Source organism: Montipora capricornis, chromosome 8, assembly GCF_036669925.1.
Source record: "Montipora capricornis isolate CH-2021 chromosome 8, ASM3666992v2, whole genome shotgun sequence".
Taxonomy (NCBI): Eukaryota; Metazoa; Cnidaria; class Anthozoa; order Scleractinia; family Acroporidae; genus Montipora; species Montipora capricornis.
In genome coordinates, this window is record NC_090890.1 from 18,836,476 (window position 1) to 18,845,137 (window position 8,662).

The window sequence follows — 8,662 nt, forward strand, 5'->3', positions numbered from 1 at the left end:
CCCATTTAGACAAAAGACAAAATTTGTGGGTAAGCAGTAAAACTCAACTGCAATTATTTCTTTTTTTAGAGAAAATAACTGTAAATCATCCAAAATGAAGATCTTACTTGTGTGTTGAAAACACAACAATTTACTCTGTGTAAAATTTTACATTAAAATTCTGCTGGTGGAAATGTCAGTTTTTGCTCGGAGACTACGATTAAGCATTAAACGTGCAGTTTATAGCATGGCAGACTTGACTAACTAAAAGAAAAATGCACCCAACCAAACTTTGGCTTAAGTGAGAAGGTATAATTAACCGAAGCAATGAGGGTGCAAAATTTTTGCACCCTGGCTTATTAATAAATTCAGAGCCAAACAAACAATTCTGCAACTTGCTTAGTGATCAACTTTGGGCTAAGTGAGAAGTTATAATTAACCAAATCAATGAGGGTGCAAAAATTTTGCCTTTTGGCCTATCTATTAACCCTTTGATTACTATCTGGCAAAATACGTCCAGCTTTATCCAAGGTCCCATCTACCCCTTGTGACGTCATCACTTTTAACGGTCAGGAACAGCTTTGTCCACGAACTTGTGCAGGGAGAAGAGATCTTTCAAACTATCCCAGGGCTAACGCTCACATGGTTCATATGGGATTGAAATCTAGCACTTCACATTACACTCTATTCAGTTAACTCTGTTAAACATATAAGTGCTACACGGCCAACGTTTGTATAAACGTAACCTTTCCTTGTACTTGTACTTGTACATGTTCATTGCCGTGAAATTAACATCTTCAGTTCCCACGGCCTGCTCCCGTCTGACCTTGTAGCTCAGTCGGTAGAGCGGCGGAGATCTAACCCGAAGGTCGTGGGTTCAATTCCCACCCTAGTCAGAGTTTTTCTCTGTCCTTGTGTGGGCCCATTTCCATCAGTAGGGCTAACGCTCACATGGTTCATATGGGATTGAAATCTAGCACTTCACATTACACTCTATTCAGTTAACTCTGTTAAACATATAAGTGCTACACGGCCAACGTTTGTATAAACGTAACCTTTCCTTCCACCAAAATAAAGCCTACCCAATGCCCAGCAAGTTCAAAAAAAAAGAGAGGGAAGGAGAGAAAGCAAAAAGTGAAAGTCGAAAGTGTTGTGCTACTTTTAAACCCAAAAAATTTTGTTTTCTGTGGATGCCCGAACTTTGCAAGCGCTTAATTTACACCTGGCTGAAAAGGCCGCGGAGTGTACAACCTGGAAACGGGTTTGTAGGGAGATTTAGCTCTTAAACAGCAGGACAGTGACCAAATCTCTAGTAGCCAAAGGGTTAATAAATTCAGAGCCAAACCAGGAATTGTGCAGCTTGCCTAGTGATCAACTTTGGCCTAAGTGAGAAGATATAAATAACCAAATCAATGAAGGTGCACAAATTTTGCAACCTACCCTATTACCCCATTCTGCTTAGTGATAACTTTGGCCTAAGTGAGACGGAATAACTGAGCAAAACAACGCGGGTGCAAAACTGTTGCATCCATCACAACAGCAGTGTGCAAAAATTCTGCACTTTCCTTGGTGTTAAACAGTCCTAGTCAGACCATACAATAACCCAAATCGATGAACGACCCTGCTGAAAGATATTGTGCAAACAATTATGTGCATGATGGAAACGAGTTTTTGTGTTTTCGTTGCACACAATATCCAGTTATCGTACGACTCGGTAACACATTTGTAATCGACCCCATATTAAGAAAACGACTTTAAAAACATTACATACCATCGTAAAACCTTGTAATACCGTATGAACAGTTTTATATGTGAACAACTATTCTGCAATTGCACCGTAACTGTATATGGTTGGATCAGGACATGTTGACTACTAAATTGGATGGCGTACTTGGCATAAATCAGAGTAATCAGGAAAAGAACGATAGCACGTTCTGACAAGATACTGTAACATAAAAAGCACTGAAATACTGGTGAATTTATGGAAAGTCTCCTGCATTTTCCTGGCCTTTTAAACTGTAATGTTTCCGAGTTGTTGGGAGCAGCTTCATTCCATCGGTGAGCACAAAGGAACGAAGGACTATGCATTATTTTGGGAGCATTTCAGTCCAAGGATCATTTGACCGCAGAATGTTTTGAGGAGTCCACTTTCCTTTGTATGTTCCCTTCCAATGATTAATTCGGAATTCATTTGCTGAAAGGTCTTTAACAACTCCAATAACTCGCTCCTTGTCCCAGTTTGATAACAACACTGCAACAAACGCATCAACTTGGAGTCCATCCAAAAATCCATGGACGTAATGCACTGGATTTTTGCGTTCCCTTGGGCCTCGATACCTTCCAGTATAAATCTATAAGGAATTGATACAATGAACCAGTAGAATGAGAATAACAGGTAGGTTACAGATCAGTTTTTTGGATGCGGCGAATGTCGCAGAGGATTATTGTGAGCTATAAATTTATACCGAAGACTGCAACTTCTACTCGTAACTCATTCTTAGGGTGTTATAGGGAGCTTAAGCACGCACGTTTTTGAGACACGACCGGCGAACAGAAGAGAACATTTCGCGTGCCAGGACAGTGGTGTCTCCCAGATTTCTATACTAATCATCCCTAATGGAGAAAAGGTACTTAGCAATGTAAATGTGGTCGTGTGAAGACAAGTTAAAACGGAAAACAGCTCACTTCCGGTTGCTGTCTGATTCTTGCGGAGGCAGGGAGGCCCTGGGGATGAGGTTAAAAGCCCACACAAAATATTAAAGTACTCATCGATTGTTCCCCGGATTGTTTTGGCTTCTTCAGTCACAAAGCTCGGGAGATATATGTATGAACACTGAGTGCAAGTTAATTCATCCACCGGCAAAGTCACGCTTTAACCCGTCTAGGTCAATTTTGCTCAAAACTGGTTGTACTAATTTTGGTTTGCCAGTTGGCTGTGTCTGTGGGATGGCCAAGTAAATACATGTCATTTAATGTGTATAATCTAATAGTGTATTACTGAGTCTAGATAAATAATTCATCATATAGTTATTGTTGTTATTATAATGTATAAGTTTAAAATTGAAGCGCAATATGACCAACATCATTCGCCTGACTTAGCAGGAAGTCAGGTGACTTTTGACCTACAAAAGAATGTTCCTCTTGGACTATTGCTTTTTTTTCCAGAAGTTGCGTTTACTTTCTTTTTCACTGCTTTTAATCCCTAAATATAACTACGAAATAAGAGAACAATCAAAGCATATTTTACTGTGACTGCACATGGAGCATTATAATTTTAAGTATAGAGATTTACGTACATTTCCGTGATAAAATAAAAACAACATACGATGTTTTCACTATTTTAGAATCATCGTTTCGGTGCCTTTTGATTGGCTAATATTATGTTGAACTTTAACGGGGATAGCCTGTGCACTGACAGCAGGAGTAAACTTTAGCTAAATTTGTAAACATGGGGGTCAACTTGTGTATGGTTTTCAAAGTTTTTGTTCTTTTATTGCTTAGTTTCGTCTTCAAAATACTTCGGAAAATCTTTAAAAGTCCTAAAAGTGTTCAATGGAAGGTATTGATTTCTTTTAGTTAAAAAATATTTTCCTGTTTGTTTGGGGCTTTTGTTCACTACAGTGTCAGTGGTTTGATAAACTCTCAATTAACACTTACCTCATTAACTTTGTGATCTCTGTACTTATATAATAAACAAATTACTTTATGGTTGGCTCATTTGTACAATTTTTATTACTCACTCGCTCTGAAGGATCGTTAAACTCACTTGTTCGCTTCGCTCACTCGTTCGTTTAAGCAATCCTTCACAACAATCCTTCCGTTACTTTGTTATACCTGTTTATGAGCCATTATATTGTTAGTTCTGGCAATGAACTGATTAGTTTGATTATTGTAGCAAATGTAAGGAGATGACTTGTTTGAGGAAACTTCATACCTTTAAGAGAATCACAGAACCTTCCCATGACATATGAAAATAATTTCTGTAAAACATCTCACAATTCCCAGAAGAATTTCTCACAAACTTAAAGGATTTTGGTTGTGTGGTCGTGAATTTCCTTAGCATGTGGTGAAAGCCATTCTTTAATGTCATACACAACATTCAGCAAGAATGCTAATACTAGACAGGCAATCTTCCATCGCTTTTAGCATTTCTGCAGAGGAAAAACATCAACTTTGTGAGAAGCACATGCAGTAATGAAGCTCTCCACCACTAACTTGAAACAATCTTACTATTCCACCTGCTTCACCTTTCAATTTGATAAACAGTGTGATAATCTTCCTTTTGCAAATATGTCTATCAGATCAGATAAAACAATTATCAAGTTGTCTGAATGGTAGAAAACAGCTGTAGCTTGAATGCCTCTGTTCTATGGTTGTTGTTTAGTGCAAAAGTATAATAATTTTGCTGTCATATTTTTTACAGTGATGTTTATGTTGTGTACATACCATCCACTGTGTACATTTCATGTTGGTAGAGATACTGTGAGTAAACGCCAAAGAAAGCATCTGTGTCTTCATGTGTGTGGCCCACAAGTACGAAGTTCATCTTGATCTGGAAGGATTTTTGAATTTCAAAGTAAGTCACATTTTTGTTCCTTTAAGTGTTGAGACTGTCAATAAGGCAGTTGTGTACTTTTTGTTTTTAAAGTAACAAAGCATGTTCTCGTTGTTCCTCTTCTTCTATTATAATTGTAAATTATTTAGGTGCTTGTAAAGGTATGGATGTTAAGGAAATTATAATGTGCACGTATTTTTTCATTAATAAATGCATTTTCTCTTTTTACTGTGGGCTATTTACATCACTAAGAGTACTTAAACGTAGAAATACAAATTATTAGGTGCACATATTTAGTATACTGTTGCAACATCTACATGTAGCCTCTGAGTACCACAAAACTGAATTTTGCATGTAGTCCATAATTTTGTTTTAATTTATCAAAGGTTTAAAGTATGGCCAAATGGGTCTAATATTCATGAAGTGACTGCATTGAAAATTGAGAGTATGATTTGATGTGATGGCATTCACTCACATCCCCAGTGGGGCCCTGTCATTAGTCTGTCATTTTATAAATTATGCATTGAACACATCTCCTTTAAGCTAACGTAACCATGTATTGCAAAGAATTATTTTTGTAAATGAACGAGAAATAAATTTTGATAAATTTTGCTGTTGAACTATAACAAGTTCTGGATAGCTCGATTGACCATGGGTTATAGAATACCAATTCACTACCACCTTATCAAAGATTTGTATCTCCACGAGACGTGCCAGCATCCACAACATGTACTGGTTTTTGTTCTCCTTAAGGTTGAGCACTAGTGGTAACTTATGCATGGTGCACCATTTGCTGATCATCTGAAGGAGCACTGATACTGTTAAGTTACGATCATGGGACCACTGATAAAAGTCAAATGATCCAAAGATATCTTTTCCTGTGGTAGACTGACCCGAGTGAAGGATAGCACCCACTAGATGTGTGCCAATGGTGGTGAGATTGCATGTGGCTTTGCTTTTTCGACGAACTCGAGGAACATTGGTCGTTTTCTGGTCCATTCCATCATCAATTATAGTTAAATATTTTTCAGGAAACCTTCTTGCTTTGTACCTGTGCAAATAGTAAACCCTCCGTTCCTGGCTATGGAAAAATGTATAATTAATGTGTGTTAGTTATGGTCTCTTTTACTAATGTACAATAAAAACTGGAGATATCACTTAGTTTGGAGGCTTTCAAAGAATTTCACACATATTTCCTAGACTTCACAAGTTCATCCAAAACATAAAGTGCGGAATCTATAATGATAAACTTTCTACTACTTCATGCCTTGGCGGCACTTGGTTTTGTAAGTCAGTGTCCCGTAATGGTCACCGTCTTAACGGTATGAAAGATAGCCATTTCAACGAATGCGGTTCTTGTATTTCTCACGTGCCCGTGAAAACTGTGAATTGCATGTACAGCATTTACCATACTAATTCAAGGTGCTTATTCAAAAGAGCGTCGATTTTACTCTGAACGTTCTTGTCCAGCGTTTTTTCTTTCTGCTCTTTGTACTTGGTACAGTCAGTACATTTAGTGAAGCGGTTTTCCTGGTTCATATTAAAGAAAAAAAAACAAAACAAAACAAAAAGTGGTAAGTGGGTGCCAAGTACGACACCAGAAAGCAAATACAATACAGCATGTTTACGTAGTTATAAAGTAAACTAACATTAGTCCCTCCAGTGATGGATTTTGTGCTCCCTCCGTGCTGTAGCCTAGTAGAAACTTTCTCCATTTATTGTAATTTCCTTGTGTGTGCAGATTAGTTACCTTATAGTTTCACAAATAATCAACGTTATAAATCGCAATGTTATACATTGTTGCCTACTGTAAAGTCAAATTGTATTAATTTTAAAACGACGATTCAGACACTAATAAAATCACATTAATTCAACTTTTACGTGTAAGAAATGTCAGTGGGATATTACTCCTTAATTAATTTTGGGGGGAACTGTTAGCGATAATTTATAATTTCACATGTGAAATGACAACTTGGCCATGACAACGTTTCCCACAGTGCCAAAATGACGTCTTATCAAATGGTATACTCGTGAAATTTGGGAATAATTTCATTATCGCTTTCTTCAAAATCAACTAATTAACAATTATTCAATTTTGGACAAAACGCGCGTGAAATTATTTCCAAATTTCACTCATCACCATTTATTTGATTGCTCATACTATTTTTATAGAAACGGGCTTATTAAATACCTTTGGTATTGTGACATTCTTAAATTCCTTTCTAAATATATTGTAGAACTGGGATAAGCTAACTGATTTAATGCGGAAGGCATCATTATCTTTGACCATTTGCTTTTAAATTGAGTGGAAGCTAAAGCAAATGTATTACTGACTGATCCGGTTGATGCTGACCGACACAATTCACAATGAACTGTAGCCACGCAATGCAGTCTTTCATTTTTTGGGTGGGTCGCTTGAAAGCTGCATTTCCATGTTCAAGAAGTTCCTCTTGTGAATTCCTTGTAGATTCGTCTGAAGGTCTTGTGATTAAAGTCGTGGATACGTAGCCATGCCTCCTTGCAAACTATTTTCCCGGCAGCTATAAATCCTGTGTTGTACCTGCCGTTGTCCACTTGTTTGCTGTGCTTGTGAAGGTATTGCAATACCTCGTTCCACCTTGCCGTCAGTTCCTTGCTCTTAAAGGTACTTTCGCAATAGCTGATATCTTCAATTGACAATTTCCTCAAGCACTGTTGACTACAGCAGGTAACTGACAGTAGCTTTAGTATATGTCCGTCTGTTGTCGATCCAGAAACTATACGTAACAGTGATAATCAGTCGCATGGCAAAATATAATTGATTTATAACTTGAGTTATTGCATATATACATTCTCTTTTAATTTTCATTTTTTACTGCCATGAATAAACGCATGGCTACCTAAGATCACTAATTTTACCGCCGCGATATCGTTATTCAGAACGGTTATTGAAAAAAAAAAAAGAGGGAGTAGCCCAACAGTTTAAAAAACCATGGCTAAAATTGCTTTGTATTTAACGCCATTGTCACTACACTATGAACTACGTTTATAACCTTTAATTTAAACAACCACGAGATTCACTTTCCTTGTGATCTAGCTCTTTCTTCTGTTTGCTCTTTAGACTGCTGAAAAGTTAGACCTCGCGTGATTAGCTGATCCACACCCGCAAAGAGGGTATCGTCATTTGCTGCCTCAACATGTTTTTCAGATCCTAAGTGCAAGTTAAGATCAAAATAGCTTCCAAGGCATAGCTTACAAGTTCTTTTCTGCAAATATGGCTTTTTCTGTTTCCTGGGTACGTTTTCGTTGTACCAAGACTGAAATGGCTATTGTGATGAAACAGAATTGCAATGAAGAGTTGGTACTGTCTTCATTTCCACAAACTCAGGCCTGTACCAACACGACCTTTCCTCGACCTTTATGAATGGGGTCTTCAACATTTTAATGTCGGAAACGTCTATGAAATGCTCCATGTCACTATCTTTATAACCTTGAATAGAATTTCAAAACTCGCTGAACTCGCTATAATGACATATAGGTATATCCCATTTTCTTGCAATCACTTCTACTGACGATAAACCAAAGCGGTTCCTTTCAGCCAACGATGCCTTTATCATTCATGAGACTCGTGAATGACTAACAGAAATCATTCGCGACAAAATTTCAGCTTTAGACCTTATTTTATCAACTATGATAAGGTCAACTTTCTTATCTAAAAATTCCGTCAGTTGAGCTCCGGATTGAAAAATTAACTTTTTTATCCTCTTCGATAGTTCATTGCAGGGGTCTAAGTTGATAAACACTCTCTTTCCAGTCAGCAAAACTTTTTCCATCACATTGCAACTTAGTAAGCAAATAGTAACGATTATGTGGTGGACAAAAACCGGAAAGAGGCATTAAGACCGTGGTATGTGTAATTTTTTCTGGTTTTTCTGGCTGATTTTTCACTAAGTATACAATATATAAGAATGGCATCAGCCTGAAACTGAAAAACTTAGGTTCTTTTATGCGGGTTTTTACTGTAGCGCTGTAATAACAGTATTTCAAAACAAACCACTTTGATCAACAGCACGCATTTTAAGCCAGTCAATCTCTCCAGTAGCCTCCTGAAGTTCTGGGCAGTTGCTTGAATCAGACACTTCCAAAGAA